This window comes from Cheilinus undulatus, linkage group 17 (assembly GCF_018320785.1).
Source record: "Cheilinus undulatus linkage group 17, ASM1832078v1, whole genome shotgun sequence".
Classification (NCBI taxonomy): domain Eukaryota; kingdom Metazoa; phylum Chordata; class Actinopteri; order Labriformes; family Labridae; genus Cheilinus; species Cheilinus undulatus.
Genome location: NC_054881.1, coordinates 18,913,305 through 18,927,449, shown reverse-complemented (window position 1 = coordinate 18,927,449; position 14,145 = coordinate 18,913,305). Strand labels below are relative to the sequence as shown.

Genomic DNA, 14,145 nt, shown 5'->3' with positions numbered 1-14,145 from the left:
CTTCAAGCATGAAGCTCACTTTGTTGCAAGATTTGAGGCTTTATTTTTCAGTCATTTTAAAAAATGTTTACTACATCAACAATCTCTTTAGAGAATTGTGTTCACTGAAAGACTTCATAGTTTAAAACCTGTCATTTATTTAATATCAGTGGTTTTCAAGCTTTATTGTCCAAGGCACCCCTGAGTTCAAACCAAACTCTGTTGTCCCTGCACACAACCAGGGATTCAGGATATTATCTAGATCAGTATCTGCAGATATTAGCTTCAAAGCTAAAGTATTGTTATCAGCAGATATTAAATTTCATGGTGATATTTACAATTGATTTGTTAACTGCACATATTTTTTATATCAGCTTTATGTATGAAAAAAATGTGGAGTACCAACAGGCCTACGTCAGCTGAAGTCTGTTGCTTTGTTCATCCTCATTCTTTGATATTTTAGATGTATTTCACTGAGTGAAGTTCGCTTCTTTCTTCAACCTGAAACTTTAAAACATGATTTAAGGTCTGAATTTTTAGGTTTGAACCCCATTTATGCATCACTAAAGATACCAGCATCAGCTAAGACAAATCTGGCATATCGGATATCTGTGAAAATGACCGTGCATCCCCTCACACAACAAAAGGATTTTTCTAAAATCCCTCTGTTGCTTCCTCTAAGAGGTAAGGCAGGGGTTCCAAAATCTTTCAGTCTGGGACCCTATTAACAAGAGTGCTAGAGACAAGGGACCCCCACTGTTCCTGGAAGTGGTTTAAATGTGTAATACTAATAAAGCTGTCCCAAGGCCACACACTGGCATGGGAACAAAAAAAAAAAGACAACAGCATAAAAACACTAATATTATTTTGTAAAGTAATCTATCATAAGGGAAGCTAACAGCAGAGTATGAGTAACCTCCATGCATGGACTAACAGTGAGTAAAAAAATGTAACAATGCACTGGTGCACAGGTGATGACTCTTAAGAGCAGCATCCCCTACATTATTTCTGTAGCTGGTATTTTAGGTTTTTTCCCCATGCATTACTTTCATTTCAGCAATAAATCTCACTTTATGACTTTGGTTTTAATAGAAACTGAACTAGTGTTATGAAAATATTAGGGCTGTATAGCATTTTTAATTTTTTATTGCACATACATACCTGCTTTATTTTGAAAGAAAATAGGGAGCTTCAGGACTAATCGAGCAGATTATGACCAGAACTTAACTACGTAAAATGTACTTGCTATGGATTATACAGGAAATAAGGCAACAGTAAAAAGGTAAAACAAGAACACAGGGAGCAGATGACTTTTGACTTGTCCACTGAGCTCTCTGTGAGTTTTTAAAAGTGAAAAAATTAATGCACTAATAATTGAATATTAAATGAATATATTAATCATGCATTAATGCTGACAGCCTTACAATATACACTCACCTTGCTAGTACGGGGTTGGACCCCTTTTGCCTTCAGTGCTGCCTTAATTCTTTGTGGTATAGTCTCAAGAAGGTATAGGAAACATTCCTCATAGATTTTGGTCCATATTGGCATGGCAGCATCACACAGTTGCTGCAGATTTGTTGGCTCTATTGGATTGAGACCTGGTGACCATGGAGGTCATTGGAGTACAGTGAAGTCACCGTCATGTTCAGGAAACCAGTTTGAGATGATTTGAGCTTTGTGAGCTTTGGTGCATTATCCTGCTGGAAGTATTCATCAGAAGATGGGTACACAGTGGCCATAAAGGGATAGACATGCTCAGAAACAATACTCTGGTAGGCTGTGACTTTTTAAATTATGTTCAATTTTACACTAAGGGGTCCAAACTGTGCCAAGAAAATATCCCACACACAATTACACCACCACCAGCCTGAACCATTGATACATGGCAGGATGGACCTATGCTTTCATGTTGTTTACACTAAATTCTGACCCTGCCATCTGAATGTTGCAGCTGAAATCAAGACTCATCAGATCAGGAAAGGTTTTTTTTTCCAATCTTCTGTTGTCCAATTTCGGTGAGTCTGTATGAATTGTATCCTCAGTTTCCTGTTCTTAGCTGACAGAAGTGGCACCTGGTACGGTCTTCTGCTGCTGTAGCCCATCTGCTTTAAGGTTTGACGTGCTGTGTGTTCAGAAATGGTATTCTGCAGACCTTAGTTGTAGAGAGTGGTTATTTGAGTTACTGCTGCCTTTCTATCACCAATATTCTACCATCAACAAGGCATCTTCATCCATACAACTGCAGCTCACTGGATATTTTCCTTTTTACAGACCATTCTCTGTAAACCCTAGAGATGGTTGTACATGAAAGTTCTACTAGATCAGCAGTTTCTGAAATACCCAGATCAGCCCGTCTGGCACCAACAACAATGCCATGATCAGAGTCACTTAAATCCCCTTTCTTCCCCATTCTGATGCTCAGCTTGAAATGCAGCAGGTCGTCTTGACAACGTCTATAAATGCACTGAGTTGCTACCATTTGAGTGGCTGATTAGCTATTTGTGTCAACAAGCGATTGAACAGGTATATCTAATAAAGTGGCTAGTGATAGTATATTTACAATGTTAGGAAAAGCATAAAATTTGTAAATCACTGTAAGTTTTCTTCAGTTTATTCGATAGCATCTTAGGAATCCAATTCTGTGTCTTACAAGCTCCAATTTTGGACTTAAGTTACTGATAAAATATCTCGGGAAATTATTGACTTATTCAAAGTAACAATTAGGGCTTAAACAACTATTTAATTTAATCAGAATTAGAAAATTACTCCCACAATAAACCTTTAATTCTACAGTGTTGATTTCTTTTTTTGCCGATATGTACATAACCTTTTTTAAATTGCAGAAATCACCAGGTCTCGCCTGTACAAGGTTTGAAATCAATTTTTCTAATGAACACCAGGTGTGCATGGTGGTTCCCAGAGGCAATCATGATAAAATGCTTGAAATATAGCAAAAACTAGGGATGTAGAGGTGCGTCAGTTAAATATCAGCCAACGTCTGCCCCTTTGACTTGCATTGGCATTCAGCAAATAACACGGGGATGATCGGATATCAGTTGCACAAGTTTTTTTCGCACACCCAACTGTTGATTTAGAGAAAATATTTGATATTGGGCAGAAAATTAGGACTATTGGACAAACTCTGATCTGTTGTCATGGTCAAAAATGAAAGAAGATTTTGGCATTGTTGGAGTCTTGCACCAAAAAAGTAACAAAAAATGCATTGGCATCAGTGTCGGCCTTTGGCTAAGTTGTTAATTTAAACCGGTATCAGCACAGGGCTCTGATTTAACAATGAGGGTATCTCTCCAAAAAAACTTTTTCAACTGTGAGATACTTTGGATTAACTTAAGTTCAGACCTCAAACTTCTGTCCGTAAAACACCCTTCGAAGTTCAAGGAATGAAGATGGAAAAAGTAAATCTTTAGTTGAGACAGACCCATGGCTTTAAACTGCACAAAGTTTTGCATACATCTTGCTGATATGTATGACATCATCATCAGATATTTTAATATTTGTTGATATGGATTATTAGCTTTTTGAGCTATCATCTTCAGATCTGCCTGTATTGATATCATACTGATAGTAATCTCAAAGATCCATCCTTTAGGGAAAAAAAAATAACCAAGAAAAGGAAATCCTCACAATGACCTGTTTTTTACTTGGAAAAGGACTGCGGTATTGACTGATTATCAAAGCAGGGTGTCTCAAATGTTCTCTCAACCAATCAATTGAATAATAAATTAACTGCTGCAGCTTAGTAGCAACACACATACGTGTAACTCACCCAGGGGGTCTCCACAGTTTCCTCCCCGGTGGCAGAAGCTCTCGTTTGTTAAGGGGAACAATCCCCATGGCAGCCTGCATGATGGTGATGAACTTCTTGAACTTCATCTTCTATTTCCTCTCTGACAGCGACAGCATCAAACACACCAAACTGCTCTGACTGCTGCTTCTCTCCCTCCACTGCTCATCTTCTAAGCAGCTCCTTCAGCATCACAGAGACTACAAACTTGTCCTCTCTCGTCACCTCAGTTCATCAGTTTCTCCATGACAACCGGCCACAGCTTCAGCACCCAGAGCAGTGAGGTTCCTGGCTACTACGAGTCCTCTCCGCGACAGATGTCCTTTTAGCTTTCTGAGCGTGTGAGGATAAAAGGAAAACAAACAGCCACGTTCCTGCCAGGCGATGGGCGGGCCGAGAGGGGATGACAACACGTCACTCTTACATAATTCTGGAGCTTCTTTGGACATTACACTAATGAAAATGCAGCCTGTACCACCATGACTGCTGCTGCTGCTGCTGCCGCTGGGATAATTGTGGTACTAAGCTCTGACAGATCATGCATCCCCGCCCCCTTCTTCTATAATCCCCCATCCAGGCTTAGTCTTCTCACCATTTAGATCCAGAGGGACCCATCCACAGCATCCTCACATCCTCAGACACAAGAGTGCTACCGGTCGCTGATGTTCATTGTTGATACTCCTATAACTGTGTATCGAGTAAGGGTGTGCTTGTGTTGTGTTTTGAATTTCTTCACATGTAATGTCCTGATTTTTGAAAAACTTGCATGAATAACAAGTTCAATTTTATACTCAAACTGTTTTAGTAATGGTTTTCCTTCATGTTTTTCAAGCTAACACAAAAACTTCAGCAGAATTTTGCAGTATTTAGTAGAAAAGCTGCAGCATTGCAGCTATTTTAGGTCACAATAATTCAGCAATGCATTTCCCAAAAATAAACCTCCCTGGAGACATAAAAATCTGCTTTCAGTCCAAAAATAGCAGTGTGTCAAAAACAGCGCTGCACAATTAATCTAATCACAATTGCATACACATTTTTGCAACAGAGATTTTATGCTCACTACACATCATGCAAACATTCTAGGGTCTTTACTTCACTAGTAGTGCTTAACGTGACAGACTTTCACATATCCACTGGATCTATCTCCCAAACAAAGCAATTGGCAAGGGCAGGATTTTACAAAAAAAATCCTTGGAAGGTCATTGGGCGTATGTTCTGTCCGTCACATTGATGCCAATCAGAGTGACAAGACAAAATGAGGTAGCAGGCATGCGCAGCTCAGATAGTAACCACCTAATGGTTGAGCTTGTGACTGGATAAAACTCATGCCGAGGCCCGTCAGGAGCAGCCAGGAAGCTTTCGTGGTTCTTTGCACTTGTTTTGAAAAAGAAATTTGGCCCAGATCTGATAAAATAGCTGCTGTGCTATAGCTACATCTGAGTTAATCGCTCCACTGGCGGCAACCATGGTATAAACTGGCTTACAGTATGACTAAACCCCGCCTGCAACTATCACAAACGCATGCCAAAGCAGATCAGAGAAGAGCAAAATATCTTTTTCATCATAAAAAGCTTTCAGTGCAGTTACTTGCTCTTTATTTAATAAGGAAATGTAGTCCAATTCTGATAAAACTGCCGCTATACTACAGCTACATCCAGGCTGAATGGCAGCCGCTGCTACCAGCCTTGATTTATGACTGAGCAATTATGGCAAAAATTTAAATCATGATTAACTGAACTTTTTAATTCAATTATGATTACTGGACAATTATCCCACCCCCACCACTTGGTTTGTGTTGTCAATATTTGTATGATTTAAAACATTTTTTTATATTTAAAAGTCTAATGCATCAATCTCCGAGAATAAAATGATTTTATTTAGTAATTAGACCAAAGGTTCCAGTTTGACTGGCCAATTACAAATGAATTTTTCTGATTACCTGATAAAGATTTAACATAATACGGATTTTGTTTCATTAAAAAACTCAACACCAAAAATATTTTTTTTGAATTTTCCTCAGGCTAAACACTGAAATTCCCACCACGGCAGGTTTACACTGGTTAGAGGCTCTAAATGTCGGTTTTGATTACTTTTCAATGACTTGCCCAGCGTTACCTTAAGTACAGCTAAATTTCGCCTGTAGCTACTGATTCATTCTCCTCAGATGATGCTGATTTGTCAGGTCTGTTTTCAGGCCGGGCATGATCATTTCTGATTGGAGCTTTGCAAGATGGATCTAGCTGATGACAGACGTGGAATCTGGCAAATTCATCTTCTTGGCAAGGTAAAGACTTGCTAGCTAGCTGGCAGCTCCCTGGAAAGCTTCTTTTTATTCCCAGAATTCTGGAAAATCAGCCTCAGCTGTGACTCTAAATCCTTCTCTTTCAACCATGTCTCTGAAAACTTGCATTTATCTACCATCTACATGCACACATCACTTGATAACACCTTTAACTTGCTAGCTATATATTTTTTAATACCTTTAAAGATCCTGTAGACACCCTGCTTCAATAAAGCAGTTTGTATAGTATTTTCAATAAGGTAAAATTATCATTCAATCCTAATGTCAAGGCTAATTTTATATGTAATTTTTCTAGTTATGGTTTCCTTTAATGTCTTCCTATCTAAAATTAAAATTGAAGCACATTTTGCTAAAGCTGATTAATTTTTTGCTAGAAAAACTACCTGGAGATTATGGTCAAATTTTCAGCCTAAGGTGATTTTCTGACTAAAAATAGCAGTGTGTCAAAAAGGGGAGAGCGTCAAAGCCCCTGATTAAATCAAGACCTTTGTTGCATCTCAGATATATTTATTAGGAGGCATGAAAGCTTAGAAAAGTAAACAGAAAAGAAATCACAGACCTTCAGTTAATTTATTTTTCACTCCCACACTTGTGCGACTCCCCGCGTGCACATCACGCCACCACACAGATTAAAAGTGCATATGTAGTCTTCCCTGAGTCACCAGCTGAGAGCAGGCAGCCCTGTCCTGAGAGGACTCAAATAAATAAATAATCTGTGCAGCCTCCTGATGAGTTGCCAGCCAATGCAAACTACTGACAGGATTTATATTCCAGCAGCCTGGACGTCTGGATTATGGCTCTGGATGGTCGTGCCACGAGAGCTGCCGCAGATTTCACTGAGCAGCAGAAATCCCTCAGCACTGTAAGGGGGGCTGAAAATACCAGGAGCACGGCGGGGGAAGATGCAAAAATAACAAGCATCTATTTTTGAAAGCAGTGGGTAACAACAGGCACAAATGAAAGGAGGAGAGGGGTTGTTCAAGTTCACCCTGTGTGTTGTCTTTGTTAAAAGGAACCCAGATTAAAAGCTTGAAAGCACAGAGGAAACCAAAGCACTGAGCTGTGAGGAATTTACACAGTGGTTTGACATTCACAGGCAGTTTCATCATAATCCAATACCAAACTGTAATCTCATAGAGAACACTCATCCAGCCCAAAATGCATCCACATGAAACAACACGCAAAGCTACACAATCACACCTGTGCACACCTGAAGTCTGTATAAGCATGGAGGATTTAGAAAGAGCAAAGCAGTCAACTCTGGATTCTGAGAAATACCACAACAATTCAACATAGACAGAGGTACTTTTACACATGTGCTGCACACCTTAACCTCGTTAGAATGGATTAGTTTGATATCACAGATGAGTCCAAAAAATCCACCTGTTCTGACCAATCGGTTAAAAAAGAGGCAGGGCCCCAGTATTACAGATTTTCCCACTTAGATGTAACAACATCAAAATTTTATATCATGATTATCGTGATCTATAATACCACGGTTATCCCTGTCATTGCTGTACAGTTATAATTGGCCAAAAATCTTCAAGGAGTGGAGATTCATCATTTCTAATAATCTCATCAAGTTATATAAAACACACTACACTCTAAACACTATGAATTAGGGATGCACGATATTGTTTTTTGCAGATATTCAACCTGCTGATATTCATAAAATAATTAAAGCCATTCAAATGTAGCTCAGACATCAAACTTCAGTCCTAAAACCAATTATTTAAAGTTTGAGGAGGAACAACTTAACAAAATGTCAGTCCTTAAAACACACTTTAAATTGTAGGTAAGGATTATGAATAAAGAAAAATACTTCAGAGTGAGGGTAGAAGGGACCATATGATTGGATTGGTGCAGCATCTACAGTATTGCATATGTTGTGCCGTACCATCATAGTGAAGAGGGAGCTCAGCCCAGAGGCAAAGCTTTCAATTTACCGGTTGATCTTCGTTCCAGCCCTCACCTATGGTCATGAGCTTTGGTTAATGACTGAAAGAATAAGATCGCAGGTTCAAGCAGTCAAAATTAGATTCCTCATGAGGGTGTCTGGGCTCAGCCTTAGAGGTAGGGTGAGGATCCCAGAGGGATCTCGAAGTAGAGCCGCTGCTCCTTCCCAGTTGAGGTGGGTTGGGCATCTGATCTTGATGCCTCTTGGTCACCTCCCTGTGGAGGTCTTCCAGGTGCATCCAACTTGAAGTAGACTCTGGGGAAGACCCAGGACTCACTAGAGGGATTTTACATCTCGTCTGACCTGGGAATGCCTCAGAATCCCCCAGGAAGAGCTGGAAAATGTTGCTACAGAGAGGGATGTATAGGTGGACTTGCCACCACAACCCAGCCCCAGAAAAGCAGAAGACAATGGACGGATGGATGGACTTCAGATGAAATAGGTCTGATGGTCCAGCCTTAAACTACACTTTCTTATTTATGCATAGGGTCATATTTAAAGCTGATACAGGCAGATTTTTATAGCCTAAATATTGGTTGTAAATATCTGCAAATATTTTCATATCTGCCAATACTGATATTTCACTGTTAAAGCTAATATCCGTCAATACCACATCATGGACAAAGCAGTTCTTTGTTTCCACACTCAGTAGTGCTGAATTGATTCTGTGAACAAACATTTTGACAAGAACAATTTGTTGACATTTTTTTCCTACGAACACTGAGACTAAATGGTAAGCACAATGACAACCAAAAAAATAAAGATATCTTGATTGAACGCATTGATGAATAAAAACAAAATAATTACAGCCGCTTAAACCCTGTTCATTTACTAATCCTATAAAGTTCAGCACCTTTGTGCAGTTCACTCTTCTGTGTTCTCTGTCTGAATGTAGAGACGAGTCATACTGTCTGTTCTCTCTTCTACAACCCCTCATCCCAGCCAGGCCCCTCTGAAATAGAATGGCCACCACGAAATCCTTTAAACAATTGGGGTTCTGTATTATAGGCTGTTTTTTCATTGTTCTTATTCAGTTACAAAGCAATTCTTCACATAATTTGGATTTTTTTTCTTACTTTATTACACTAAAGTTGAAGCACATCCAAATGGCCAATTTACTCTTACATTATTCGCTATGTTGCCCTCAGTGAAGAAGTTTTGGACACCCCTAATTTACAGTACTTAAAACAGAGGTGGACTAGCCTTGGTTGTCCTTTCTGATTCTGGTAGTTTGTCAGATTCATGCCCGTAGACTTATTGATAATCAATACACTGTAAGTTCCACCTCTTTTATGTTTTAATGCTAGAATGGGATACCTTGGTTCATTTCCTGTACTGATGATCATCATTATTGATCATTTCTAAGAAATAGTCTGACTCTTGTAAGTTGGCATTATCCCTTCTCCAGCACCTCTTAAATGCCATTATCAATTATTTATATCATGTTCATGTAAGGCCCTAAAACTTGACAGGTAAAAATGACAAAGTATGGTTTTATAAGAGGTTTTAAGACAGACAGCTGAATGTAAAAGTGGAATAGTAAGTGACATTCTGCAAATTCATTTTCTTTTATTCTTACACTTTATGCTTTCAAACAAAAACGTACGGATTATCACTGCAGAGCCACTGATTTGTTTTTGCATGTCTGGCTCATGAATAGCTTTTAATCATTTCCTTTCCAAGATTCGAGTAACAAATTAAGCGTCTTTGATTTTTCTAATCTCTGCTGCTGCTGCATTTACAGCACCACAAACCAGTTTTAATCTGTTGAAACCTTTCAGTAATCTAACCCTTCCTTTAATTGTGCTCTAGGCAAAATTCAGGGTCAATTTTCTGAAAATATCTTAAACTTTTATGTGGACATATTTTTATAAATGTTTTTTTTTTTTTAAATTCCTTAGATCAAATGATCTATTTCCATTTCTACACTATTAAGAAAATAAAGGAATGTGCATCAGAGTAGGATGTCAGAGCTTTAACTATTAAAAGGTTAAGATTTTAATAATGAAAGAGGAAGAAGGATCCATTCTTCAACGTCTACCTTTGTCCCTGCATGTTTCACTTCTTAATGACCTCTGGGAATGCTTTCTATTTCTTCAGTCTTCTTCCACTGGTTGAGCAATTGAGGCTGAAGTTGCTGCTCGTCTTAATGCTTTTACATAAGCGGTTTGTTTCTCTGGCCCTTCTCACTTCTTGCTGCACGTGTTGGAGTAGAGCTGCGGTGCTGCAATATTAAGGCCTGAGGCCATTACGCAATGTCCGTATGCAATGCATGTGCAGGCCAGATGGATGGACACATGCCACTCACAAATCTGTGTTGACAGTTTTAGAGGGAGAGAGGGAAAGAGATTGACAAATAGAGAGAATGAGTCTGTGCACACATGCCCCGCACAGGTATAATCTGGATCATCAGGGGACATGAGGTGAGCTGGAGAGGCACGCTCAACATTGGGGACAAAACATGAATTAATTTTGCGTGGAACAAAAGCAGGCTCTCTCTCTGCAGCACTGTCCTCCTTGAGACCTGTTACAGTAAAATTATGTCAGCTGAGAAATGAGAGAGCAGCTCACTTTGAATTTATGCAAGTATGTCACTCTCTGTAGAATCCAACCACAGCTCGCTGCTCTATCTACTGAGGACTGGGAGCACTTTCTTTTTATTTGTTCAGCTGCAATTTAGTAGATTACATCCTACAATTAATCAGTGAGTCTCTTGAGAATGATTCTATATATTTCCATGTGTCAGTACCGTCTAATGTTGACAAAAATGCTTATACTGCGGGCGGTAGAGCTGAACCTGACATTAAAACTTTCTCTGATGACTTGTGCAAGTGTTCATCCACAAACCACTGTATTTCAGTTATCTAAATTATATTGGGATGTTTGAAAAAAAAATATTCAGGGCTAAGAAAGAACCCTTCTGTTGTGTATACTATTTAATCAATGGCCCTGCGACCCCCAAAGGGATAAAGAGTATAGAAAATGAATGGATGGATATAATCAATGGGCTTTTGATGCTTTAAACATGCATGCAAGTGCATAGGGCCTGTTTCCATTTTGTACTGGCAGTGCTCATTTTGCAATATAAAGCCAATGTATGTCAGCATTTTCAACATTCAGCACCCAGAGAGGAAAAACAACCTTGACATCAGCTGTTTTTGTCATCACCCTCACAGCTGAAAAACATTCAACTTTTGGAAAAGCACAGCACTGGTTAATGTCACTTCTCCCTCACTGATCAGTCAAAATAAAGGACAGGAACAACCTCTGATCAGGGCAGAAGAGAACTGATCCAACTTGTCATTTTAAGGGTATGTCTACAGCTGCTGCCAATGTCAGGAAAGATGATTTTACATTGTTTCATATGCTTTATTGATGATATTTCCTTGAAAAAAGGAAATATGAAGCACATTATTCAAAAACTATAAAAAACACTATGATGCACTATTTAGAAAGAGCATTACAGATGCTACCAAAGACAGCAGAAGTCAACCTCCACAAACTAGCAATGATAAATGCCCATAACCTGAAACTGAGGTTGTGAGTGCTGCCAGTACTGAAAGCACTGGACAAAGGCTTTCATGGGCCTTGAGCTTGTATAGCACTTTTCTAGTCATCTTGACTACTTAAAGCTCTTTGACACCGCAGGTCATGCATATCAGTTCACACACTGATGGTGGATGCTACATGGTGGATGTAGCCTGGCCATCAGTATTAATCCATTCTAATCCACACATTCACCCGCACTGACCCAGCAGTGGGAGCAATTTGGGGTCAAGTGTCATGCCAAAGGACACATCGACATGTGACTGAAGGAGTTGGGAATCAAACCCTCCACATTCCAGTTGGTAATGACTTATCATGGTGACACTTACTGGTAACAGTGTGGTAATGTGAACTTAAATAATTGGCTAAAGAGCTGAAAACTAAGTAAAAAAGGAAGATCAACAGTAGGATAGTGCCAGACAGCAGTGAAAAAGTCAAATAAGCACAACATGAGCTCAAACTGGTAGAGCGAATAAATGCATTAAAATGTAACTTAATATTTTCAGGGCATTATAGGGACCTTATTACATTATATTCTTTAAAAAATCTGATCTCATAATGTTATGTGAGTGTCTAACAGTGTATAAATTGTTGCTGTATTTTGATTGTAGTGCCATCATGGCTGGGCATGTAATATTCTCTAATGTTGTATCAGAAACTGCTCTGTTTCTCCCTCCTCCAATTAAGAATAATTCGTGTTAAAGATTCTAAACATATCAGACTTTCAGGGTTCACTTTGCTCCAACTATTCCATTATTCCAGTAATTTCAATGCTGCTATATAGTTCAGTTTTGCTTGAACAAAATTGACTTTGCAGCACCAGAAAAGTTGTTTTACACTAAAATTTGAATTTTAAAAGTAAGAGATACTTCCACCTTCACCTTACAAACATAAAAATGATAGTTTATATAAGGTACACATTGTCTAACAATTAAAACTGTTTCTGACTTATTGATTCTACTTTATTATTACCTCAGAGGAAGTTTTCTTTTACTTCATTAAATGTTGTATAAAATTTAGACAGGTAGCTTTCCCATGTTGGTATATATTGATATGAATCGATTATTTTATATTACTTAAAACATGTAAAAATAAATAAACTGCACATGGAATATACAAGAAAATGCCAATTATGGTTTTGTGGGCAACTAGGAGGCAAATGTAGCAATATTGTTGGTCTACTAGCCAGCATTTAACCTAGGTGTACAAAACAGACAACTCCTGTTTAGTGTAACCAAGAAATCTAGCTGGCATTTTTAAATATGAAATATGAAGCTCAATTACACAATGTTTATTATTAGTAGATCATAAGTTTTGATACACAGTTCTGATATCAACGTTAAGGTTGGGTACACCTTTCTTACACTACCTTTGGTCCAGGCACTATGACATGCTGACAGGTGTTACGGTCTAAATAGTGACCGTGTTAACTGGCCAGTGGCCACTTTTGGTCGAATGCGCATGCGGTTGTCGACGCGATTGTCCTTTTTGACGAGTTTTTAATCATCATGTCAAAATATCTTTAACATTTATGTATTTGGTGAAAGCAAATGCGCTTTCACAAACATTTTCAAGATGTGTTAAGACTGAAAATTCCACAGTCTAACTCGACTGGAAGTCGACCGTTTACACGGTCACTTACACTGAATCACAAGTTAGCAAACTCCATCTAAACAGCTTATTTATTAGCTTGAAAACAATAGCACAATGCAAACACAGCCCCACCTATTGTAGTTACAATGGGGGGTACAGGGCTGCAGTTAGAGCACAGTAGAAACTCCTAAGGCCTCAACTGAGCTCTATGTAAGCCATATTTGACACTTTTTTGGTAAGATAACGGGGGAAGAGAAAGTTTTAAGGGCCAACTTTTACAGTAACATAATTTTGTTTGTCTCAAACTGCTTAAGACAATCTGTATGACTCCAACAGCCGTTAGTACAATGTCCTTATATGGCAGTGAGTGAAACGACGCACGGTGAAAACATGTCGACTCTCAGAACGAACAATACACGACCTACTTACCAGGTGAAACTCCGATTCTTTCCGGTTTTAGTTGTTCACAGGCAAGTCCAGAACGCAGAAGAAGATTTGAAGGGTAGGGGGACGACGATGGTTTCAAAAGGATGAAGTTCTGGTGGGTATTTTGGTTCTTCCTTACGTCCTAATAGTGTGATTTCCTGGTTCTCGCAGGTATGTGGGCGTGGTTTAGAGACTGCAGGTGTGTTGTGTTCAGGGCTGCAGCTCTGCTGCAGTTTCGCATGTAAGTCTCTGTGGGTGCGGTAGATGGTAGTATCTTGAGTCACTCATCTTACAACCCAAATGTGACATGATGACTCAGTTTATTATAGGCCTATCGACCATAAAAAACAACAACGGATACCAGTGACTGAACTGTACTCAGTCAACGGTTTTTCACACAATCCTGAGACAGGCATGAAAAAAGTTCAACTGTGGAGTATTTTTCACCTAAAATGATCTAGGTGTAAATAAGTTCCAGAGCCTAGAATCAGGCGAAAATAGCTATTTTAAATCAAAGACTTCATAAAAAAGACC

The 14,145-nt window shown here is 38.9% G+C and overlaps 1 protein-coding gene across 1 annotated transcript in view; it reads right to left on the bottom strand.

Annotated features, from left to right (window-relative positions):
* Window positions 1-13,810, bottom strand: part of tjp2a (tight junction protein 2a (zona occludens 2)) — a 63,757-nt gene extending 49,947 nt beyond the window's left edge. Inside the window, exon 1 of the mRNA XM_041810693.1 lies at window positions 13,615-13,810. The gene's annotated coding sequence lies outside the window, so the exon portion shown is untranslated. The remainder of the gene's footprint in view (window positions 1-13,614) is intronic.
* Window positions 13,811-14,145: the final 335 nt, after the last annotated feature.